Source organism: Saccopteryx bilineata, chromosome X (assembly GCF_036850765.1).
Source record: "Saccopteryx bilineata isolate mSacBil1 chromosome X, mSacBil1_pri_phased_curated, whole genome shotgun sequence".
NCBI lineage: Eukaryota > Metazoa > Chordata > Mammalia > Chiroptera > Emballonuridae > Saccopteryx > Saccopteryx bilineata.
The window spans coordinates 36630594-36657578 of record NC_089502.1 but is presented as its reverse complement, the minus strand read 5'-3'; the positions used below and the strand labels follow the sequence as shown (position 1 = coordinate 36657578).

The window sequence follows — 26985 nt, the reverse complement described above, 5'->3', positions numbered from 1 at the left end:
TCCATTAAAATTGCTCTTACAAAGCCTGCCCAGGTACCCAGTGAATAGAGTGTCAGCCCAGCATGTAAGACATCCAGGGTCCCATCTCCAGTCAGGGCACACATGAGAAATGACCAACCATCTGCTTCTCTTCCCTTCTTTCTCCCCCTTCTCTCTCTCTTCCCTTCTTGCAGCCAGTAGCTTAGATATTTTGAGCGTCAGACTCAAATGCTGAGGATAGCTTGGTTGATTCAAGCATTGGCCCTAGACTGAGGTTGCCAGGTGGATCCCGGTCAGGACACATGCCCAAGTCTGTCTCTCTATCCCCTCTCTTCTCACTTAATAAACAAATGAACAAAGAAATAAATAAAATTGCTTTTACAAAGTGTAACAATTGATTAGTCTAGGTTATGCTGCAGTAACAAAGAATGTCAGTGGCTTGCTGACAACAAACATACTTTTCTTTTGCAGGTTACATCTTGGTTCCAAGTTAGCTGAAATTCTGCAATATGCCCTCTTCACTTAAAGATCTAGACTAAAGGGAAAAGCTTTGTCTGGAATACTCTTATATCTGTAGAAGAAAAAAAAGATAGAGGAGGTATATACTTCTGCTCATATCTATATTTAATACTTCAGCCCATAGGTAGGAGCTCATAAGAGAGACTGTAAGGAGAGGCAGGTAAAATTTTGAACAGTAACTTAATATTCAACAATTGAAAACATTACATTATAAAATATTTCTGTTGTTAATTCCCATAGGTAGGTTTTAGTCCTCTTCTTATTCATTTTATCAAGTTTGAATAAATCAATGTTCTCTACTTCTCAAATCAATTTATTCACATAAATTTTTATCGGTCCATAATTTTCTGGTTTTACCCATCAAGGTAAATGTGACATAACTGGCAGAACCTAGCACTGTAAAAATGACCATGTTTTAAAAGTCTTATATATTAAACAAAAATATGAATTCATCTTCTTCATCATTCAAATTAAAACGATGCCCAGTTCTCGTTTCTAATGTTTGATCAGCAGATTAGGAATAACCATGCAGTCGTATATTAACATAATTCCCACTAATGGCTGACTTTCACTGTGGGAACAGGAACTTTTCAAAGTGCTTATCCCTATGTTAAATGTGGTGTAAATGAGCTCAATCCATCTCATTTGACTTTTGAATTTGATAACAGACCTATGTTAATAGCATATTTGCAACCGCCACCTAAAGTTGTCTCTTCTTCTGCTCCTCCTGTAAGCATAAACTTAAAATGAATTAAATAGCTCTATATTCATAAACACACACACATACTCACACACACACACAAAACAAAAAAACACAGCTTTGAAATTGTCAAAAACAAAACAAAACCAGTTATGTATTTTATCTGATAGGAGTTCAATATCATTCTTTCAAAATGCATTTGTTTGAAATAATGCATTTAAATTTCATGGGACTCCTGAAGTTGTATAATCCAGTATGATTTAATCACATCATTACAAGCTTAAAAATATTTTTCTTTTGATGATTGGCTAAATAAATAATCCACTGCTGGATATGATTACATTTTAGAGAACACCCATCTGACAACAAATACTGGTTGATATTTTGAAGCTGGAAACATTACTTCTTAGAAAAAATATGGGAAAGATACCATTGGAATCAAAATTATTTCTATTACTGTTACCTAAACAGTCAAGGACAGCTGGAGATTATCCCCCCACTAGCCAGGGTGAAAGCAGAGTGAGGTTGAGGTTCTTACTCTGAGCCACCAAAGGCTAGAAAGTTCAGTGGATATGGCCCAAGTGCACCAAAAGCTAGCAAGATAATTGGGTAGAGAAAAAGCCCTCCTCTCCCTATCCCTATAAGTACAGCAGGCTAGAGCAGAAAGCGGAGATGGTCTTTGAGACCAGAGTCCACCATTTTTCCAGGTTGCAGCACCTGAATAAACCTCTGTCCTTTTGCACCAGCACTTGACTCATGAGTTTGTCTTTTATTGAGGCAGGCAGCCGAACCAACTTGTTTGGTTACATTTCCAATGAAAGCAAGTTTCATCCCCTCTTTTCTCTTTTTTCCACATTCCTAAAATGGATTTGACTTAGACTATCTCCAAACCCTTTTCCAGTAGTTTCTGCCTTTGTTTGCCATGAATGTCCAATGACTTTTAGCATTACATTTGGAAAGTTAAGTCATATTTAGCTATCAATGAAAATACTATCCTTCCCAAATGATATGCCCTATATCTTTCTCTTCCTGCAGTCACTACCTGGTGGTGAAACTGCATGGAAACAGTACCATCACTGTGTCCTGAAAATGCTATTCAGTCGCCTAATATACAACCAATAACTTGGCAGCAGAGAATGAAGCACTCTCTTTCTGAAGATCCCAGTTTTATACATTTAAAAATTTTAAAACAGGATGCACATAAGAGAAGGAATAATGTTATCAATTGGGAACTGACCTGAATGTCACAAGGTCTAGTTTTTCTTCTGCCACCGACTATTATTGACCCAATTAAGTTAATAATTGCCATTAAAATGGGTGATTCAAATTTTGAAAGTTCTTTTTATTTCTGAAATTCTGCATATTTATACACACAGTGGCTCCTCTCTTTATGTTGGCAACATAAATAAAGTTGGAGAGAATAAATTTAATTAAACACTTTGAAACTCTTAGACTTCTGTAGCACCTATTTCTCCAGCCTTCTGGGATATTTGAGAATCCACATTCCACTCACTCTTTTCTTGTTTAATTCCCTGACACTATCAAGACCATTTAGTTATTATTTTCTAATTTACATGAGTCACATAATGGCCAATGTTTTATATGTTCACTAGGAAAAACTTTTAATTTCATTTTAAAATTTTTGATTAATATATATTCACTTAGATCTGTTATGTTTGTTTAGACTTTATAATAACTTGTTTAGATTGCCTTTGATTTGTATAATACAAAACTTTTATCTGAATCTGGTAAGCAAGTTTAGACCAGCTGTGAACTGATTAGATTTCAATATTATGATTCTCACAGCTGCATGTGATATGGGTATAGTTGTAACTATGATTAGCAATGAGGTGAAGTTACTGAATTGTTAGAGAAACTTCAGGTATTATAAGGATGCCTGATGCAGGAGCTTGAACATAACAAATGTCATGAAATGCAGTGATGAATGAATAATATATATGTGTACATACACACACATATATATATTTAATTTTAAAATTTTATTTTAGAAAAATTAAAATAACAGCAACTTTAAAGATTACATCTACACTACTAAGATGCTCAAAATGGAACAGAAATTATATTTTCATAGAGCAACACTTCGTTTCGTACAACTTCCCAGAGAGCTGTTTTTAAAATTGATTGTACAAAAGGAATGGAGATTGCCAGTGGACATTGCTCTTGTTTGGTAATGCAGTTGTTTAATGTCATCATTTCTTTTAAATGCTGTAAATTCCTATTGATGAAATGTCTATATTAAAATTTCAGGTTGTTAAATATTAGCTGGTAATTTTTGATTACTATTTTCTTAATCCCAACTATCACTAAACTATGTGTGCTTTCTGTTTTTCAGTATTTATTATATGCTCATATGAAAAAAGTCAAATAGGCAAAATATAGATTTAAGTAAACAGAAATATTTCAGTGCCTATCTATGAGGAAACAGATATCTGCATTTTCATAAGTGTTTGACTTCTTAACAAAATCAGGAGGAACTAGCTTTGAAGGTGTCCTCCCTGGGTTAAATTTTAGTTTCATTATTACTGGCCATGTGACTTTCACAAATTGCCAACTCTCACCCCTATTTTCAGTTTTCTATAAATATTTTGTAAGTGGACATACTAATGCAGCATATTTCTAATGAGGTTGTTGGAAATAGATGAGATTAATGCTTATAGAGCACTTAGATGATATTGTGTTACAATATAGGCTTGAGCCCATTGTTACAATTCTTTTTTTTTTTTTTTTTTTTTTTTTTTTTTAATGGGGTGACATCAATAAATCAGGATACATATATTCAAAGATAACAAGTCCAGGTTATCTTGTCTTTCAATTATGTTGCATACCCACCACCCAAAGTCAGATTGTCCTCTGTCACCTTCTATCTTGTTTTCTTTGTGCCCCTCCCACCCCCTATCCCTCTCCCATTCCCCCCTCCCCCCCCGTAACCACCACACTCTTATCAATGTCTCTTAGTTTCACTATTATGTCCCACCTACGTATGGAATAATACAGTTCCTGTTTTTTTCTGATTTACTTATTTCGCTTCGTATCATGTTATCAAGATCCCACCATTTTGCTGTAAATGTTCCGATGTCATCATTTCTTATGGCTGAGTAGTATTCCATAGTGTATATGTGCCACATCTTCTTTATCCAGTCATCTATTGATGGGCTTTTTGGTTGTTTCCATGTCCTGGCCACTGTGAACAATGCTGCAATAAACATGGGGCTGCATGTGTCTTTACGTATCAATGTTTCTGAGTTTTGGGGATATATACCCAGTAGAGGGATTGCTGGGTCATAAGGTAGTTCTATTTGCAGTTTTTTGAGGAACCACCATACTTTCTTCCATAATGGTTGTACTACTTTACATTCCCACCAACAGTGGATGAGGGTTCCTTTTTCTCCACAACCTCTCCAACATTTGCTATTACCTGACTTGCTAATAACAGCTAATCGAACAGGTGTGAGGTGGTATCTCATTGCCGTTTTGATTTGCATTTCTCTAATAGCTAAAGAAGATGAGCATCTTTTCATATATCTGTTGGCCATTTGTATTTCTTCCTGGGAGAAGTGTCTATTCATATCCTCTTCCCATTTTTTTATTGGATTGTTTGTTTGTTTGTTGTTGAGTTTTATGAGTTCTTTGTATATTTTGGATATTAGGCCCTTATCTGAGCTGTTGTTTGAAAATATCATTTCCCATTTAGTTGGCTTTCTGTTTATTTTGTTATCAGTTTCTCTTGCTGAGCAAAAACTTCTTAGTCTGATGTAGTCCCATTCATTAATTTTTGCCTTCACTTCTCTTGCCATTGGAGTCAAATTCATAAAATGCTCTTTAAAACCCAGGTCCATGAGTTGAGTACCTATGTCTTCTTCTATGTACTTAATTGTTTCAGGTCTTATGTTTAGATCTTTGATCCATTTTGAGTTAATTTTTGTACAGGGAGAGAGACTGTAGTCCAGTTTCATTCTTTTGCATGTGGCTTTCCAGTTTTCCCAGCACCATTTATTGAAGAGGCTTTCTTTTCTCCATTGTGTGTTGTTGGCCCCTTTATCAAAAATTATTTGACTATATATATGTGGTTTTATTTCTGGACTTTCTATTCTGTTCCATTGGTCTGAGTGTCTATTTTTCTGCCAATACCATGCTGTTTTGATTGTCGTGGCCCTATAATAGAGTTTGAAGTCAGGTATTGTTATGCCCCCAGCTTCATTCTTTTTCTTTAGGATTGCTTTGGCTATTCGGGGTTTTTTATAGTTCCATATAAATCTGATGATTTTTTGCTCTATTTCTTTAAAAAATGTCATTGGAATTTTGATGGGAATTGCATTAAATTTGTATATTGCTTTGGGTAATATAGCCATCTTGATTATATTTATTCTTCCTAGCCAAGAACAAGGTATATTCTTCCATCTCATTATATCTTTTTCGATTTCCCTTAACAATGGTTTATAGTTTTCATTATATAAGTCCTTTACATTCTTTGTTATGTTTATTCCTAAGTATTTTATTTTTTTTGTTGTAATCGTGAAGGGGATTATTCTTTTGAGTTCCTTCTCAGTTGTTTCATTGTTGGCATATAGAAAGGCTATTGACTTCTGTATGTTAATTTTGTATCCTGCGACCTTACTGTATTGGCTTATTGTTTCTAGTAGTCTTTTTGTGGATTCTTTGGGGTTTTCGATGTATAGGATCATATCATCTGCAAAAAGTGATACCTTTACTTCTTCTTTTCCGATATGGATGCCTTTTATTTCTTTGTCTTGTCTGATTGCTCTGGCTAGAACCTCTAGTACCACATTAAATAAGAGTGGAGAGAGTGGACAACCCTGTCTTGTTCCTGATTTAAGGGGGAAAGCCTTCAGTTTAGTGCCATTTAATATGATGTTAGCTGATGGTTTATCATATATGGCCTTTATCATGTTGAGATATTTTCCTTCTATACCCATTTTGTTGAGAGTCTTAAACATAAAATTGTGTTGTATTTTATCGAAAGCCTTTTCTGCGTCTATTGATAAGATCATGTGGTTTTTGTTCTTTGTTTTGTTGATATGGTGTATTACATTAACCGTTTTACGTATGTTGAACCATCCTTGAGATTCTGGGATGAATCCCACTTGATCATGATGTATTATTTTTTTAATATGTTGTTGTATTCGATTTGCTAGTATTTTGTTTAGTATTTTAGCATCTGTATTCATTAGAGATATTGGTCTGTAGTTTTCTTTTTTTGTGCCATCCTTGCCTGGTTTTGGGATGAGGGTTATGTTGGCCTCATAAAATGTGTTTGGAAGTATTGCTTCTTCTTCAAGTTTTTGGAATACTTTGAGTAGAATAGGAACCAAGTCTTCTTTGAATGTTTGATAAAATTCGCTGGTATAGCCGTCAGGGCCTGGACTTTTATTTTTGGGGAGGTTTTTAATGGTTTTTTCTATTTCTTCTCTACTGATAGGTCTGTTTAGGCTTTCTGCTTCTTCTTGACTCAGTCTAGGAAGGTTGTATTGTTCTAGGAATTTATCCATTTCTTCTAGGTTGTTGAATTTAGTGGCATAAAGTTTTTCATAGTATTCTACAATAATTCTTTGTATATCTATGGTGTCCGTGGTGATTTCTCCTCTTTCATTTTGTATTTTGTTTATATGAGTTCTTTCTCTTTTTTCCTTGGTTAGTCTTGCCAAGGGTTTGTCAATTTTGTTGATCTTTTCAAAGAACCAGCTCCGTGTTCTATTAATTTTTTCTATAGTTTTTCTGTTCTCTAATTCATTTATTTCTGCTCTGATTTTTATTATCTCCTTTCTTCGGCTGGTTTTGGGTTGTCTTTGTTCTTCTTTTTCTAGTTCCTTAAGGTGGGAAGTTAAGTGGTTCACTTGGGCTCTCTCTTGTTTGTTCATATATGCCTGAAGCGATATGAACTTCCCTCTTATCACTGCTTTTGCTGCATCCCATAGATTCTGATATGTCGTATTGTCATTTTCATTAGTCTGTATATATCTTTTGATCTCTGCACTTATTTCTTCTTTGACCCATTCATTTTTTAAAAGTATGTTGTTTAGTTTCCACATTTTTGTGGGATTTTTTTCCTCTTTTTTGCTGTTGAATTCTAGTTTCAAGGCTTTATGATCAGAAAATATGCTTGGTACAACTTCAATTTTTCTGAATTTGCTGATATTGTTTTTGTGGCCCAACATATGGTCAATTCTTGAGAATGATCCATGTACACTGGAGAAAAATGTATACTCAGTCACTTTGGGATGAAATGTCCTGTAGATGTCTATCATATGCAGGTGCTCTAGTGTTTTGTTTAAGGCCACTATGTCTTTGTTGATTCTCTGTTTGGATGACCGATCTAGAGCCGTCAGCGGTGTATTGAGGTCTCCAAGTATGATTGTATTTTTGTCAGTTTTTGTTTTAAGATCAATAAGTAGCTGTCTTATATATTTTGGTGCTCCTTGGTTTGGTGCATATATATTAAGAATTGTTATGTCTTCTTGATTCAGTGTCCCCTTAGCCATTATGAAATGGCCATTTTTGTCTCTAAGTACTTTTCCTGTCTTGTAGTCAGCATTATCCGATATGAGTATTGCTACACCTGCTTTTTTTTGGATGTTATTTGCTTGGAGTATTGTTTTCCAGCCTTTCACTTTGAATTTGTTTTTATCCTTGTTACTTAGATGAGTTTCCTGTAGGCAGCATACAGTTGGATTTTCTTTTTTAATCCATTCTGCTACTCTGTGCCTTTTTATTGGTGAGTTTAATCCATTTACATTTAGTGTAATTATTGATACTTGTGAGTTCCCTATTGCCATTTTATATCTTGCTTTCTGTTAGTTTTGTGTCTTGTTTGATCCTTCTCTTTCGTTTTTCTATCTTTTGTTTTTATTTGGTTGTATTCCATACATCTTTCCTCTGTTGCTATCTTTTTTATCTCATGTGCTTCTGTGGTGGTTTTTTCAATGGTGGTTACCTTTGAGTAATGAAAAGGGTCCCTACCCTGTTCATTGTAGCGAACTATTTTGTGAGTACTTTTGCACTCCATCGTCCTTTGCTACTGTTAATCTCCGTCTTCTCCCCCTCTTTCTTTTTGTTGTTGTCACAGTTTAAATTTGGTTTTATTGTGTTCTTCTTGGAGCTTTTACTTGTGGCTCTGTTTTTTTTTTGTTCTTTGTATCTGATTGGAGAACCCCCTTTAGTAATTCCTGGAGTGGGGGTTTTCTGATGATAAATTCCCTCATCTTTTCTGTATCTGTGAATGTTTTTATTTCTCCTTCGTATTTGAAGGATAGCTTTGATGGGTATAGTATTCGTGGCTGAAAGTTCCTCTCTTTCAGGACTTTAAATATTGGGGTCCACTCTCTTCTAGCTTGTAGAGTTTCTGCTGAGAAATCTGATGATAATCTAATGGGCCTTCCTTTATATGTTGTATTCTTCTTTTCCCTGGCTGCCTTGAGAATTTTTTCTTTGCTGTTGGTTTGTGTCAATTTCATTATGATATGCCTTGGAGTAGGTTTGTTGGGGTTAAGAAAACTTGGAGTTCTGTTTGCTTCTTGAACTTGAGGCTTTAGTTCTTTCCACAGGCTTGGGAAGTTCTCATCAATTATTTGTTTGAGTATGTTCTCCATTCCATTTTCTCTCTCTTCTCCCTCTGATATACCTATTATTCTTATGTTATTCTTTTTGATGGAGTCAGATAATTCTTGTAGGGCTATCTCATTTTTTTTAATTTTTGAGTCTCTTTCTTCTTCTCTCTGTTGTGCCTCAAGTTGCTTGTCTTCTATTTCACTAATCCTCTCTTCTATCTGACCTGTTCTATTAGCTAAGCTTGTTACTTCGTTTTTCAGCTCGTGAATTGAGTTTTTCATCTCTGTTTGATTTGTTTTTATAGTTTCAATTTCCTTGGACATATATTCTTTGTGTTCATGGAGTTGTTTTCTGATCTCCCTATATTGCCTTTCTGTGTTTTCTTGTATATCTCGGAGGATTTTTAGGATTTCTATCTTGAATTCTCTGTCATTTAGCTCCAAGGTTTCCAATATATTAAATTTTTTCTCCATAGATTTTTCCTCATCTAGCTGTGTTACCTCTCTTTCTTTTGTATCCATGATATTCGATTTTCTCTTTCTTAATGGCATCTGAGGGTGGTTTTGTTGATAGTATTAATGAGATTTAATAAAGAATAAAAAGTTAAAAAAATAAAAAAATAACAAATCGAAAAGAGTTGTTTTTTTTAAAAAAAATTAATAATGAAATAAAGAAAAATAAAATAAAATAAAAAATTTTTTAAAAAAGGAAATTATTCCCCCCCTCTTTTTTTCCTCTCCTCTCCTCTCCCCTCTTTCTTGAGAAAATCTTGTGGTGGACTGTGAGTTATAACAAACAATGCCTGTGATGGAAGGCCTGAATTGGGGAAAAGTAATAAAGGGGCAAAAAAGAGAGAAAGAAAAAAAAAAAAAAAAAAAAGGAAAAAAAAAAAAGAAAAAAGAAAAAAAAAGAGTGTATGGACCCACAAAAAGCAAATAAGGAAAAAATTTGGGTCAAGAATAAAATGATTTGCTTTTAGGTGTTGGTTTTCTAAGAGTTATGATGAGAGGAATAAGAGGAAAATGGAAAAATGGGGGGACAAATTAAAAACTTACTATTGTATTTAGTGGAACAAGAACTAGATAATATGGAGAGCCAGGGATGGGAGCACTGCTAGTGAGTTAAAAAGGTGAAGTAAAAACCCCCCAAAATGCCACAAACATAGGTTTGAGTATCAGATAAGATAATTTGTTTGTTATTGAGGTTTGAATGAGAGGAGATGTAAAGGAGAAAGGAAGAAACTAATATAGAGGGAGAAAAGAAAGAGAGAGAGAGAAAAAAAGAGGGAACCACTAAAAGAAGAAAAAAGAAAGGAGAGAGAGAGAGAGTTAAGGGTTTTGGAGTGCAACCCTCATAGAGAGAAAGGAAGAGAAGAGAAATGATAATGGGAGATGTAACACTTATGGGTAGTGTAGTTCAAGGAGAGGAGAGAGTAAGACCGGTAGAGAGTTAATCGGCCAAATTGGAGGAGGAAAAAAAAGTCTCAAGAATGAAGATAAGAGAAACAAACGAACAAATATAATAAAATGGGATAGGTTATAAAGTCTGCAGATTATTCTTGATTTTGAGAGGTTATCTTCTTGCTTTTTCTTTTCTCTCCCTCTTCCTGGTCGGTGACTCTGTACCCCGGGTTCTGCCCCTTTGGCACGCTCAGGTAGAGGTTTGCAGTTGATAAGTCTCTATGGCAATGTCATGTATTGTGCTTTATTCTTGTTGGGAGTCGAGGCTCATTAGCATTTATAGGCTCCGACAGTGAGAGAGTCCGTGTTCCTGGAGCCTTTCTCCTAGTCTTTCCTTCCTCAATTAGTAGCCTGATAGTCCAGGTATGGGGTTGCTGCTGCCTCTGCCTGGATAGTAAGAGGCTCAAATTGCTGGCAACTCCCCACTCTATTTCCACTCAGCACAGGGCTCTGGGTAAGGCTCAGTCAGTCAGAGCTGCTAGCATAATCAGGCGGGCTTTCCGCCCACTCGAAGACCTCTGTCTCTGCCACTCTATCCGGTAACACAAGCGGGCGCCCACTTCTGGGGGGCGCTTGGAGGAAACTCTCACTCACTGTCTGCAACCAGGATATCCGGCCAGCAGTCTCACGCTCTGAGTGAAACCCCCAACCGCAGGGAAAAGTTGCAGCGTTGGAATTGAGTCTCGCTCAGTCCCCGTGTGCGGCTTTTGCAAGGCGCTGGGGCGGCCCGAGATTCCGCTTTGGCCCACACAAAGGCCCCTGACTCTGCCCCTCTGTGCGATAACACGGGCGCGCACTGCCGAGGCACTCGGAGGAATCGCTCACTCCTTATCTGCGCGCGCACACCAGGATATGAGGCCGGCCGCGGTTCCTTCCCTCTGAGTGAAACAGCCTCCAGCACGGAAAATCTCCACCGTTGGGATTAGTTCTCACTCCCTCCCATGCGTGGCTTTCCCAGGGCGCTGGGGCTGCCCAGAGACTCTGCCCTCAGCCCACAGAAAGGCCTCTGACCCTGCCTCTCCGTGGGGCAACACGGGCATCCACTTCCGCGGCTTAGGAAGAAATCTCTCTTCCACTAACTGCGCACCGACCAGGAGACCGGGTAAAATGGCCGCTCCGCTTGTCTTTCTTTGTTTGGGTTTGGCGCGAGTGTTAGCTTGTATTGCCCGGGTTGCCACAGGATCAGATTTTCCTCGGCTTGGATCTCTGAGCCACAGCCTGGTTCGGCCGTTTTTGCTGCGGTGCCCTGGATCTATTCACCCCCTTTGCCCGCCTCAGTTTCTATATTCACAGTTACCAGAGAAAGCCGCCCTGTTTAGGTTAGTGAGGAAGGCGGAGCATTTCTTACTCCCTATTTCCTTTGGGGTTTGGTTATATATTTAGCCAATTTTTCACTCAATCATACCTTTGGGTGTATTGCGAAGAATCTGGAAGCTCCAAGTATAAGTTTTTCTGTTTCTGGTTGAAGATCTTGTTGAGTTTTGGGGGAGATTTATCGGTATCGCTTCCTACTCCGCCATTACTCTGACGTCATCTCCCCTGTTACAATTCTTTATAGAACAAAATGCTTTCCAAGCCAGTACCACTAGTATGCCCATTGGTGAATTATTTAATACAGAAAACTTCTAATAAGACAAAAAATTTTAAGCAGACACTGTAAATAATCACACCTATAATACCAAATAGACACTTCTGAGACTTTAAATGAAAATGCTAGATTTTACTGCAGCCTCATCTTTTTGGATATAAAGGTGTGACAACATGTTACCTTTTTAAATTAGAAATCAATATTCTTCTTCTGGTTACAGGGTGGCAGCAGACAGAATTAAAAGCTGAGCTGTGAATACGAAAGAGGTGAAGAAAGGCAGAGAAGCTGTACTCAAAGTGCGAGCAGATGAGGAAGGGTGGCAAAGTGTAAACTCAAATAAGAGAATGATAACTTTAGTTTTAAAATCACTAAGAGGAAAAACTGGTTTTGAGTTTTTATCACAATTCTTTAAAAACCAATCCCCAGAGTATTCAGATAGAGGAAATTGCAAGTTTTGTTAGTATAGTCAAGCCTAGTTAATATCAATTCTATTTAAACCACCATACTCAACAAAATCATTTTATAATGCATGAAATAAATATGTCTGGTTTATATTATTTGGCAGATATTTCTTTCTCATGTATGTGTATTTTTCCTGAAAGCACTTAGGTTAAATATATGCTGTGCAAACAGAAGTTCAGATTTTAAATATGTTTAAATAAAAAAGTATATTAACTTATATTGTTTTACCTATGGACATAAACCCAAATAGCAAAGCTCTTGTTTCCATGGCATTGCATTACACCAACTGTGGAAAACTGGCTCCCATGATTTCATTTTCAGGCTGTGGAAGATCAGGCTACTTATGAGAAAATACTATTTAAAATTTTAAAAATCCCACTGGGCATAAATAGTTGTGGATGTTACCCCTTGTCAGCATTAAATGTCACATGCCATAAAAATACCTAAATATACACAGATTTCTAAGCAAGCAGAACAAACTGCCCCAGAGAGATAAAGAGATAAAGGTAAATAAGTACAACCTCATTTGGAAGCATTTACCTTTTGAATGTTGACTCATTTAGAAGTTTGATGTTCCCAGAATTTAAAATCACAAGTTCATGGAACTAGTTTTGTTATTTACTATTTTTTTTTTTTACTTTTACTTTTTTTTTTTTTTTGCATTTTTTTTTCTTTTTTTTTTTTTTTTGCATTTTTCCGAAAATGGAAACCGGGAGGCAGTCAGACAGACTCCCGCATGCACCCAACCAGGATCCACCTGGCATGCCCACCAGGGGGCGATGCTCTGCCCCTTTGCGGAGTTGCTCTGTTGCATCCAGAGCCATCCTAGCACCTGAGGCAGAGGCCACAGAGCCATCCTCAGTGCCCAGGCCATCTTTGCTCCAATGGAGCCTCGGCTGCGGGAGGGGAAGAGAGAGACAGAGAGGAAGGAGAGGGGGAGGGGTGGAGAAGCAGATGGGTGCTTCTCCTGTGTGCCCTGGCCGGGAATCGAACCCTGGACTCCTACACGCCAGGCCAATGCTCTACCACTGAGCCAACAGGCCAGGGCCACTAGTTTTGTTATTTAAAGCATATAAATTTATGCTACAGTACATGAATATGAAAACATGTGTCCTTCAAAACATGCAAGTGTGTATAAAAGTCATGCACTACATGCATCCAGGAAAACAGCTTATAATGTTATAAACACATTGCATTATTGCACACATTTTGACAAAACTGTAGCCTGGGATTTTTTGTTGTTGTTATTTGTTTTTATAAGACAATAGTTGAAAAAGAGCCATCCTCAGAAAACTGTTTACTAAATTAGACTGCTAATGAAGCCATAATACCTAATTTTCCGCTTTGGTCACCATACTTGACAGCTTAATTACTTGGATTACAAATTTCAGACAATCTGCCACCAGGTATGATATGAGGTAATTATTATTTCAAGTATGAAATATATGCATAAAATATGTAAGTTAGTATCTTGACCATTATTTGTCATTATTTTGTCAATAAGTATTTATTGAGCAACTTCTATGTTTATAGAATTATACTAAGTTGTGAATTGTAGAAGAGGGAAAAGAAAAGAAGATATATAATTTGGCTTTTGCTATTGAACAGCTTCCAAACCAAAAGAAATATACAAAGACAGGCTTACTTAATTTTATTGTGCTTCATTTTATATTGGCTTCCCAGATTTTGCATTTTTTACAAATTGAATGGAAAACCCTCGATTTGGAAAGAGATTATGACTTGCCTTATCTCAATACTTGCTTTGTTGAGGTGGTCTGGAACCAAACCTGCGATATCTCTGAGGTAGGCCTACATTTGTAGAACAAAGTGTGATTGGAGGAATTCTAAGATGGCTCCCATGAACTTCTCCTTTATTCACATGATCATGTTACATGGTAAAAGAGATTCTGCAAATATAATTAAGGTTACTAATTAGCTGACTGTAAAATAGTGATATTATCCAGTTGATTCTGACATAAGTATATCAGTCTCATAAATGCAATGAGTTTTGTCTGCATAGCAACAGAAGAGAAAGTCAGATATTTAAATCACATGGGAGTTGAAGATATTGGTGCTTACTTAAATATGGAGGGATCTATATGAGAAATGCCTTACAGCAGTCCCTAATTGCTGAGAGTGAATCCTGTTTGATAGCTAGCCAGAAAATAGGAACCTTAGTCCTTCAACCATAAGGAATTAGATTATGGCAATCATCTGAATGAGTTTGGAAGAGGACTCATACTTTACATGAGAATGTAGCCCCAACTGACACTGTGATATTTGACATACAAAGTCCTGAGCAGAGAACTTTGCCTAAAAGAAAGCCAGTGTGGCTACAGAATGGTGGACAGGAGAGAAAAATGAATCATACAGAGTTTTTGTTTTTTAAAGCAAGGGAATGACATGATCAAATTTAGATGGTGAATGACAATTCAGTTTGCTAGGCAAAGTATGGACTGGTTTGAGTGAGAGACGGAGAAGCAAAAAGGATGAATGACTTAGGAAACTTCACATTTTGAACTGGGGTGATAATATTAGAGAACTTTGGAAACTGTGTAATAATAAAACAATGTTGTTTTTAAGTAGCTAAGTACTAAAATATGCCCCAGAGAAAAATAAAAATAATGACATGTGAGATACTATACTCTAAAGAATTTGAGGGACAAGTTTCATCAAAAATGTTGCATTTGAAATGGGCCATCAAGAATTTGGATTTAATTTTAATAAGTGCAAATATGGGAAATCAATACTAGGCCAGAAGTTCTCAAATCTGGCAGTATCTCAGATTATTTGGGGTGTTTCAAAGATACTGATAGCAGATGATCCGATTTAATTGGTCTGGGTGCTACTTAGGTGTTAAGATTAAAAGAAAAATCTCCCCATGTGTTTGCAATAGAATAAGTAAAGATCAATGTCACAGGTGCAGATGGGCATCATCCAATATGTTTAGGGCCTTAATGGAACAAAAAGGTAAAGCAAAGACAGACTTGCTCTTTCTGAGCTAAGACATCTCTTCTGCCCTGGGGCATCAGTGATCCTGTTGGTTTTGCTTTTGGACTTAGAGTGTGATTTACATCATCAGCCACATAATTCTTAAATTTTGGATCTTGACCAAATTACACCACAAGATCTCCTGGTTCACCAGCCTGCAAACTGCAGATAATGGGCCTTCTCAGCCTCCAGGACTATGTGAGCCAATCCTAAAATAAATCTCTGTATGTAGGTTCTGTTTCTTGAGAGGACCCCGACTAATACAGGCACTAATGCTAGATTATAACTGCATGAAACAATTAACAATTTTCTTCTCTGGGAGCGTTCAGAGCCAGCCGAGGTAGCAGATGAGGAGAAGGTGAGTACATGAAACATATAGAAGGTCTATGTCTTTTTCTTACTGCAGAATTCTCAGCTCTGATGGTTTTTATTTTTTGTTTGTTTGTTTTTTACCACTGCCGTAGTATCACAAAATTAAGGGCTTAAAAGTGTATTATCTCACACTTCTGTAGGTCTAAAGATCAAGTGTATCATGACTGACGTTGTTCCTCTGCTTAGAGATTCAAAAAGCTGAAAATAGATGTGTCAGCCTTGCTGTATTTCTTTCTGGCAGCTCTATGAACTCATTTAGGATGATGGCTGAATTCAATTCCATGCACCTGTAGGAATAAGGTCCTCATTTTCTCCATAGCTGTTGGTTCTCAGTTGTTCTTACTTAAATTCTTGAGGCCTCTACCATGTTCTGGCTCTTCAAGCAACAAGAAATTGAGGCTCTCCCATAGTTGAAATACCATTGACTTTTTTCTATATTATAAAAATGTTTAAAATAAGTGATATTAATGTATATGAAAATACTTTGAAAACATATAAAGATATTTTAAAATAAATAAACAGTGATTTAAAAAATACAAAAATTACTGGTTAAAATATTTTAATTAAAATGAACTTTAATTGAGTCCAAACAGAATTAATCATTTTTTATAAAAAATAATTTCTTTTACAGTTGATAGAGCTATTGATTATTGGTGCAGTATTGTACCATTTGTATTTGTGATATACATTTGTTTTGGGTGATTTTTGTTTTAAAGAACCTGTTTCTGTATAATACATCTTCTGAAAAGCATATTGATTGGAAATTGGAACAAAAAATTCTTTTCATGGTAACATATGCAAGGGTAATTCAGAATTTTTTTGAACTATGCAATGTTCTTCTTGATTAATTATCCAATATTTTTAGTTCAGCAAATGACACTTTATTATTCAAGTTATTCTGGTTTATCTGGGAAGGATTTAAATGAAATTCTAAACATGCTTATAAAAGGGGAGCAAAGAGAATTTTTTATGACCAATAAAAGAGGAAAAGACAATGTAACCACTGAAACAGAGATTAGTTCATAGCGGTCTCAAGCCATGGAATGCTGGCAGTCACCAGAAGTTGGGAGAAACAAGAAAGAGATCCTTCCCTAGACCCTTTCGAGGGAACACAGCCCTGCCAACACAATACTTTCTCCAGTGAAATGATTTTGGACTTGTGTTCTTTAAAATCACCCAGTTTATTGAAATTTGTTACTGCATCAATAGGAAACTAATAGCAATCCACATACAACACAACTGAATGAAGCATTTAAAAACAACTTGATGGCCTTAAAAACAATTTCAGGGTTTTTGGTATATTTACAAATTTGTGTATTGATTACCACAGATTTTAGCTATCTATCTAAAATTTTATTTTTACAGCAGTTTTAGATTCACAGCAAAATTGAGCAGAAAAAACAGAAGGTACAGATTTCCCATGTATTTTCTGCACCTATATATATACCAAGTTCCTCACTATCAAAAGCCTGTATCAGTGTGGTAGATTTGTTACAATCAGTGAACAATCATTATTACACAAAGTCCATAGTTTACATCAGGATTCACTCTTGGTGATGTACATTCTATGAGTTTTGATAAATATATACTTACATGTATCCACCATTGTAGTAACATACAGAGTAGTTTCACTGCCCTAAAAATCTTTTGTATTCTGCCTATTCATTTCTCCCTCACTCCTAACTCCTGACTATCACTGAACCTTTCACTATCTTCATGATTTTCCTTTTTGTAGAATGTCATATTGTTGGAATATTACAGTGTGTTGCCTTTTAAGATTGACTATTTTCATCTGGTCATGTGCACTTAATGCTCTTCAATATCTTTTCATGGCTTGATAACTCATTTTCTTTTATTAATGAAGTTAAATAAAATTCCATTGACTGAATATATTAGTGTATTTTTCCATTCACTTAATGAAGAACATCTTGGTAGCTTCTAAATTCTTGCAGTTATGAATAAAGCTGCTATAAATATTCATGTGCAGGTTTTTGTGTGGATATAAATGTTCAGCTGAGTAAATTCCAAGGAGTAGTATTGCTGGATCATACGGTAACAGTATGTTTAGTTGGGTAAGAAGCTGCGAAACTGTCTTCCAAAATGACTGTACCATTTTGCCTTCTCACCAACAACAGATGAGAATTCCTGTTGCTCCACATCCTCACCAGCATTTGCTATTATTAGTGTTATTAGTATTTTGGACTTTGGGCATTGTAATAGTTGTGCAAATGTAACTGATTGTTTTAATTTGCAACTCCCTAATATATAATATTTCTCATTTTACCTAATAATATATGATGTTTAGCAAATAAATACTTTGCCATCTGTATATCTTTTTTGATGAGATGTCTATCCAGCTCTTTTGCCAATTTTTAATTGGGTTGTCTCTTTTTCTCTTGCTTAGATTTAAGTGTTCTTTGTGTATTTTAGATAACAGTTCTTTTGTGGATATTACTCTTCCAAGTATTTATTTATTTATTTATTTATTTATTTATTTATTTTTTAGTGAGAGGAAGGGAGATAGTGAGACAAACTCCAACATGCACCACTACTGGGATCCACTTGGCAACCCCTGCCTAAAGCCAATGTTTGCAAATAAACTATATTTACTGCCTGAGACTGACATGCTTAGGCCAACAGAGCTATCCTCAATGCCCGGGGCCAATGCTTGAACCATGTTAGCAACTGGCTATGGGAGAGGAAGAGAGAGAGTAGGGGGAGAGGGAGGGGATTAGAAGGAGTTGGTCACTTCTGTGTCCCCTGACCGTGAATTGAACCCAGGACGTCTATATGCTGGCCCATTGCTCTATCCATTGAGCCACTGGCCAGGGCCATATGTTTCCCAATCTGTGGCTTATGTTCTCATTCTATATAATGCCACTGGCAGAGCAGAAAGATTAAATTTTAGTGAAATCTACTTATCAGTTATTTGCTTTTTGTTGTTTGTTTTTGTTTTTGTTTTTTGACAGAGACAGAGTCCTAGAGAGGGACAGATAGGGACAGACAGACAGGAAGGGAAAAAGATAAGAATAATCAATTCTTAGTTGCAGCACCTTAGTTATACATAGATTGCTTCCTCATATGTGCCTTGACCAAAAGGGTAAAGCGGAGTAACTGTCCCTTGCTTAAATCAGCGACCTTGAGCTCAAGCCTACAAACTTAGCTGTCAGGCAGCGACCTTTGGGTTCCAGCCAGCCACCATGGGGTCATCTCTATGAGCCCATGAACAAGCCAGTGACCAGGTGCTAAAGCTGAATGAACCCGCACTCAAGCCAGATAAGCCTGCACTCAAGCCAGTGACCTCAGGGTATCGAACCTGAGTCCTCCACATCCAGTCCGACACTTTATCCACTTTATCAGTTATTTCTTTTTCAAGGTTCATGCCTTTGATGTTGTACCTAAAACGTTATTGCCACACTCAAGGTTATGTAGGTTTTCTCCTACTTTTTCTTCTATGAGTTTTACAATTTTGCATTTTACATCACTTAGAGTTAATTTTTGTTAACTGTTTATAATCTGTGTCTAGACTCATTCTTTTACATATGAATGTTCAGTTTTGTCTATATCACTTGTTGAAAAGAGTATTATTTTTTTATTCTATTGCCTTTACTCCCTTGTCAAAATTAATTGACCATATTTATTAAGGTCTATTTCTAGGCTCTGTATTATGTTACATTTATCAATGTGTTTATTCTTTTGCCAGTACTATACTGTATTGATCACTATAGCTTTATAGAAAGTCTTGGAGAAGTCAAGTAGTATCAGTCTTCCAAATTTGTTTTCCTTCAATATTTTGTTAGAATTCTGGATTTTTTTACTCTTCATGTAAACGTTAGAATCAATTTGCTGATATCCATAAAATGACATGCTTGGATTTTGTAATGTCTTTACTTATAATACTTCTGACACCAAATGTGTGGTGTCTTTTCCAATACCACTTCTCTACTCTCTGAAAACAACTTGAACATCCTACAATTTGATTCACTTAAGACACTATCCACATGTAGTTAGTACCAGATCCCACAAATTAAGGGCTTAGTGCCACAGACTTACCTTCACTCCAGATGCCAGTCCCAAGTTGTCTCCTGTATTTCTCACCAATTGGCTATAAATAGTAAGACAATTTTATTTCTTTCTGCCCAATCCATGTACCTTTAATTTCCTTTTTTTGTCTTATTTCATTATCTCTGACTAACTTTTAGTGTGACGTTCATAAGGAGTAGAGAGAAGGGTCATTCTTGTTTGTTCCTGATCTTCGGGGGAATGCTTCTAATTTCTGACTATTAAGTATGATGTCAGCTGTAGGTTATTGGTAGTTTTTTTAATATCATAATGAGAAACTTTACTTCTGTTTACCTGAGTACATTTTAATCATTAATGACTGTTATATTTTTCCAGATATTATTTTTATGTATTGATATGATGATGAGATTTTCTTCTTTCTTTCTTTCTTTCTTTCTTTCTTTCTTTCTTTCTTTCTTTCTTTCTTTCTTTCTTTCTTTCTTTCCTTCCTTCCTTCCTTCCTTCCTTCCTTCTTTCCTTCTTTCTTTTTTTATTTTGAGAGAGAGAGAGAGAGACAAGAACATCGAGGTGCTCTTATATCTGCCCTGACTGGGGAATCAAACCGGCAACCTCTGTGCTGCAGAAAATGCTGCAACCAACCAAGCTATTCAGCCAGGGCTTAATTTTTATTGATTTCTAGAGAGACAGAGAAAGGAAGGAATAGAGAGGAGAGGGGGAAGGAAAGCATTTGTTATTCTACTCAGTCATACATTTTTTGGTTGCTTCCCGTGTGTGCCCTGACCAGGAATAGAACCTGCAACACTGTTGTTTCCAGACAACATTCTTAACTGACTGAGCTAACCGGGCTGGGCCTAATTTTTCTTCTTTAGTCTGTTGATGTGATGGTTTACATTAATTGTGTTTTTAGTGTTAAAACAACCTTGCATGCCTAGGAGAAATTCACTTAATTGTAGTGTATAATTATTTTATATATCATATTCAATTTGATAACATTTTGTATCTATGTCCATGAGAAATATCGGTCTGTGGTTTTCTTTTCTTGTAATAGTTTCACCTGGTTTTGATATTAGGGTAATGCTGTTTTTTTGTGTGTTGTTTTTTTTTTGTTGTTGTTGTTTTTTTTCCTGAAGCTGCAAACGGGGAGAGACAGTCAGACAGACTCCGGCATGCGCCCGACCGGGATCCACCGGGCACGCCCACCAGAGGCGACGCTCTGCCCACCAGGGGGCGATGCTCTGCCCCTCCTGGGCATCGCTCTGCCGCGACCAGAGCCACTCTAGCACCTGGGTCAGAGGCCAAGGAGCCATCCCCAGTGCCCAGGCCATCTTTGCTCCAATGGAGCCTTGGCTGCGGGAGGGGAAAAGAGAGACAGAGAGGAAGGAGGGGGGGTTAGAGAAGCAAATGGGTGCTTCTCCTATGTGCCCTGGCCGGGAATCGAACCCGGGTCCCCTGCACGCCAGGCCGATGCTCTACCGCTGAGCCAACCGGCTAGGGCCTGTAATGCTAGTTTTATACAGTGAGTCACTACATATTCCCTATCCACCCATCTTCTGAAAGAGATTGTAGAGAATTGGTATAATTCCTTTCTTAAATATTTGGGAGAACTCAACTGTGAACCAATCTAGGCCTGATGTTTTCTGTTTTGGAAGGATATTATTGATTCAATTTCTTTATTAGGAATAAACTCATTAAGACTGTCTCTTACTGCGAGTTTTGGCAGATTGTGTCTTTCAAGGAATTGGTCTAATTCATCTAGGTTATAAAACTTGTGAGCATAAAGTTGTTAATAATATTCCTTTATTATATTTTGAATGTCCATGAGATCTACGGTGAGATCCACAGTACTAAATTAATTTCCGATATATCATTTTTTCTTCTCTTTAAAGAATTTCCTTTAATATTTCTTGTAAGGCAGACCTACTAGCAACAAATTTCCTCAGGTTTCTTTTTTTTAATTTTTGTCTAAGAAAGTCTATTTCTCTTTTATCTTGGAAGAATAATTTCATAGAATACAGAATTCTAGGTTGATGAGTTTTCCTCTCAACACTTTATTTCACTTCACTCTCTTCTTGCATGTATGCTTCTTTTTTTTTTTTTTTTTTTTTTTTTTTTTGAGAGGCAGGGAGAGAGAGAGAGAGGAACATCCAGCTACTGCCTGTGTGTACCTGGGCAGGGAATCGAACTGGCATCTTCTATTTCAGGATGATGCTATACCCTACTGAGCTGTCATATTTAAAATTTTATTTTTTATTTTTAGAGAAACAGAGAGAGAAAGGGAGAGAGGGGGAGGGAGAAGGGAAGCATTCATTTGGTTTTCCTATTTTGTGCACACATTGGTTATTTTTGTGTGTGCCCTGACTGAGGAGTGAAAATGCAACGCTGTCCTTTCCAGGCGACACTCTTAACTGACTGAGCTACCTGGCCAGGGCTGCATGTATAATATTAAGAAGTCAAATATAATTCTAATCTTTACTCTGCTATAAATATAGTATTATTATTATTATTTATTTTTTTACAGAGACAGAGAGAGAGAGTCAGAGAGAGGGATAGACAGGGACAGACAGACAGGAACGGAGAGATGAGAAGCATCAATCATTAGTTTTTCGTTGCGCATTGCAACACCTTAGTTGTTCATTGATTGCTTTCTCATATGTGCCTTGAACACAGGCCTTCAGCAGACCGAGTAACCCCTTGCTCGAGCCAGCAACCTTGGGCTCAAGCTGGTGATCTTTTTACTCAAACCAGATGAGCCCTCACTCAAGCTGGCAACCTCGGGGTCTCGAACCTGGGTCTTCTGCATCCCATTCCGACGCTCTATTCACTGTGCCACCGCCTGGTCAGGCTAAATATAGTATTATTTACCATTGGCTTTTTTCAAGATTTTTTCTTTTTTTTTAATTTTTATATAGTATTATGTTATTTTAAAAAATTCAATTTATTGGAGTAACACTGGTTAACATAATTATACAAGTTTCAGGTGCCTAATTTTACAATACATTTCTGTACATCATATCGTGTGTTCACCACAGCCCCCACTCCAAGTCAAATCTTCACCATCACCATTTATTTCCACTATACATTCTTCAACTTCCCCTACCCCTGGCAATCACCACACTGTTGTCTATGTTCTTGGGTTTTTTTTTTCTTTTGTCCTTTTTTACTCTATCTGTTCACCTCCCTCACTAACCCTCCCTCTACCACCCACTACTGTGCATGAATGGGCTTGGAGATCATATGCTAAGCAATGTAAACCAGTCAGAGAAAGATAAGTACCATATAATTTTAATCATATGTTGAATCTAACAAACAAAATAAACTAAAAAGTAAAATAAACACAGACTAAAGATTTTTGTCTTATCTTTGATCTTCTGCAGTTTGATATGATATGCTTAGGTGTCATTATTTTTGTTGTTCTCTGAGCTTCCTATATCTGTCACTTTGTATCTGACTTTAATTTGGGGAAATTTCCAGTCATTATTGCATGAAATATTTCTTCTATTTCTTTGTCTCTTATTTCTCCTTCTGGAAGCACATTATGTATATGTTACATCTTTTGTAGTAGTTGCCCAGTTCTTGGATATTCAGTTCTGTAACTTTTCCCCCCAGTCTTTTTTCTCTTTGCTTTTCTGTTTTGACATTCTTCACACTCAGAGTATATTTCAGCCATATCCAGCTTACTAATGAGCCCATCAAAAAGCATTCTTTATTTCTGTTAATGTTTTATATCTCTACCAATTTTTTAGTCTTAAACTTTCTTATATATTCCCATCTGCTTTATTTGCAATCAGCTTATAATGCCATCACATTTTTCATGCTGTTTAATTTATCCATTAGTGCCCTTAATGTTAATCATAGTTTTCATTTTAAATTCCCATTCTGATTATTCTGATGCTATATATATCTGAGAGAGGTTCTGTTGCTTATTCTGTTTATTCAAACTATGTTTTTAGGCTTGCAGTATGTTTTAAACATTTTTCTTGATAGCCAGACATGATGTATTAGATAAAGTCAAAGGATATAGACACATCTGCATGCATCCAGTCACTGAGATATGACTTTTGATGTTCTTAAAATGCATGACTATTCTGTAACAACCAATTTGTACTTAATCCCTATACCTTTTTCACCCATATTCACCCTACCTCCCTGCAAATCTGGAAACTATCAAAAGGTTCTACCTCTGAGTCTGCTTCTGTTCTGCTTCTTCATTTATTTTATTTTGTTTTGTTTAGATTCAGCTGTTGATAGATATGTATTTATTGCCATTTTATTGCTCATATTTAGATCTCTTACCATTTCATATAACACTGTATAACACTGTTTTTTTGTTGTTGTTGTTGTTGTTTTTTTCTTTTTTTTCATGTTTTTTTTTCTTTTTTTCTTTTTTTTGAGCAAGGCGTGCTTCAAAGTAATCCTTTATGGTTTCTTCTGCTACTCTTGAAAGTGTATCTAAATGATTTTTCAGCAAGTCGTACACTAACACGTTGTTACACTGCTTTGCAAAATGCATTGCGCTATTTTGGTGCTTCGACAAAATATTGCAGTCAGCTCCACATTCAATTACAAGTCTTACAATGTCTGAATTTCCTCTTTTACAGGCCTTCATTAAAGCTGTCTCACCACTGCTTTGCTGGACATTTACAAAAGCTCCTGCTTCCAAAAGAATAGCCACTGTAGTTAAGAAATTCTTCTCAGCTGCGTGGATGAGCACGGTGGTCCCATTCCTCTGTCTGCCGTTCACTTTGGCCCCCTTTTTAAGGAGGAGCCTCAGCAGGTCGTCCTGCCCTCCGGCTGCAGCCAGCATCACCAGCGTCATTCCGCTGGAGTCCTCTTGGTCCAGGTTATATTCTTCATTTGAATTAAGGGCAACCTTCACTGTAATATAATCCCCATTTTTCACAGCATTCCTCAATAAATTACTTGGAATGGCATCTGTTGCAGAATAGTTCTCATCTTCACCATCAAGGTGCTTTTGGAAATCTTCTAGTTTCATCCATTCCAGCTGCAGATCCATGCCCAGACTCAAAATCTGCTGTCTGCCATCAGAATTCTCCTCAGCTTGGAACATGCCCTCTAGCACGTCTTGATCACCTTCTGCAGCTATATATGCCCACGTGTCTGTCTCATCTCTGGTATTTCTCCTTTCTTTAAGTACCTGTTTGTTTTCCTTGGCTTTGTGATCTTCTGCAAAATTACAATCCAGTGGTATTTCTTCTCTTTTCTGATAATTCTCAGGAAAATCATTTTTTTCTTCTGGAGTTAATTTAAATAAATCAAATGCATTTCTGATTTCCTTAAATGTCTTTAATCCCTTTGACTCTCTGTGGCTTCTTTCTTCCTTGTCCAAATCATGCCTTTTTTGATATTTTTCTTTAGGTTTGTTTTTATGTTTTGTTTTGTTTTGTTGTTTTTTTGGCCTCTTTCTCTTCCCCAGCCGAGTCACTGGACCAAAGGCCCCTCTCTTCACCAGCCAATCGTGAGCATTTCTGCGTCTGGGCAGGTACAGGCGCCAGGTTATCTGCCTCTGTGGTACTTCTACTTTTGTCTTGATTCCTTTGCTTTTTATGTGCATTTTTCTTCTCTAAAGAAATGTTCCTGTTTTCTGGCTTTCTGCTCTCTCTAAGTTCCTCAGCTTTTCTGGGTTTCTTTTTGTTTCTCTTTCCCCTGATGTCAGCATCCTCGTCAGCACTTCTGGAGCCATCCAGCTGTCTGTCTACAACATCTTGAGCTGTGTCCGGCCCTGCTTTCTCTTTTCCACTTTTAATGTCAGGCTGGAAATCTTCACTGTCACCCTCCTGAAAGGGGTGATCAAGTACACCTGATTCAGATTCCAACTGAGATTCAACACATTTCTCTCTTTTTGTTTTTCTGTTTTCTTTGGAATCTTCTTTTATTTTAGGGTTTAAATCCCTTATTTCACCCTTTTTAACTTTCTTTAATTCCTTACTTTTTTTAATATCACCTTTTTTGGGCTTTTTGGATTCCTTTAATTCTTCTTTGGCTTCCAAAATTCTTTTCTTTGTCCTTAAATCAAAAACTGAAATTTCAGAGCTCTCCAGGTCTGGTTTGGGTTTCTCTCTTAGTTTCCCAGCCTTTGCTTTTTTCTTTCTCATATCATCTGGACTTTTCTCTTCTCTATGCCTTAATTTTTTCTTTTTCTTTTTTGGAGAAGTATCTTCTTTTGTCTCACTTTGCTGATCACTATCAGAATTTGCCTCAAATATGTCATTATTTAAGGACAGTCTCTGAATATCTTTCTTGACTTGTTTAGCTTTGATCTCCACAACTTTCTTCCTAAATTCAAGAAGAACTTCTTTACAGTCCTCAAGGTGAACCTCGGGCTCCCAGGTGTCATCATCTGACGTGTATCCTTTCCATCGAACTTTGTAAAGGATTTTACCCCTCTTAGTCTTCATGTCCAGGATTCTCTCCACCTCGAACACATCCTCCCCGTCCTCCTCACTGTCTCCCACGGCCTCTGCTCCTCTCGTGACCGCGTCCCTCTCCTCGCCCACCGCCCCCTCGCCTTCGCCTGTAGGCGGCTCGCCCTGGCCCTGGGTACCCGTAAGGGGAACCGCAGCCACGTTCGTCCCTTCTGCAATCGCCTCGGCCATAGCAGGAGATCTACAAAGCCCCGTGCGAGCGGTGGCGACGCACGCCCAGCGAATTCCTCGCTCCCCGCACGGCTCTTGTGCGCTCGCCGGAGCGACTACAATTTTGTTTTGTTTTTTAAAGTGGGAATTTTTTTTTCTTTTTCTGAAGCTGGAAACGGGGAGAGACAGTCAGACAGACTCCTGCATGCCCCGGACTGGGATCCACCCGGCACGCCCACCAGGGGCGATGCTCTGCCCACCAGGGAGCGATGCTCTGTCCCTCCCGGGCGTCGCTCTGCCGCGACCAAAGCCACTCCAGCGCCTGGGGCAGAGGCCAAGGAGCCATCCCCAGCGCCCGGGCCATCTTTGTTCCAATGGAGCCTTGGCTGCGGGAGGGGAAGAGAGAGACAGAGAGGAAGGAGGGGGGGTGGAGAAGCAAATGGGTGCTTTTCCTATGTGCCCTGGCCAGGAATCGAACCCGGGTCCCCAGCATACCAGGCCAATGCTCTACCGCTGAGCCAACTGGCCAGGGCCTATAACACTGTTTTTGATGGAGATAAACTTCTTCAGTTTTTCCTTGTCTGGGAAGCTCTGTATATATCATTTTTTTTCTGAGTCCATCCAATTTTATTTCTTTTTTTCCCTTTATTATTAATTTTAATGGGGTGACATTGATCAGTCAGGTACATAGGTTCAGAGAAAATATCTCCAAGT

General features: G+C 37.4%; 1 pseudogene; it reads right to left on the bottom strand.

Annotated features, from left to right (window-relative positions):
- Positions 1–23975: 23975 nt before the first annotated feature.
- Positions 23976–26292, bottom strand: LOC136317626 (M-phase phosphoprotein 8 pseudogene; annotated as a pseudogene).
- Between the last annotated feature and the right edge of the window lie 693 nt (positions 26293–26985).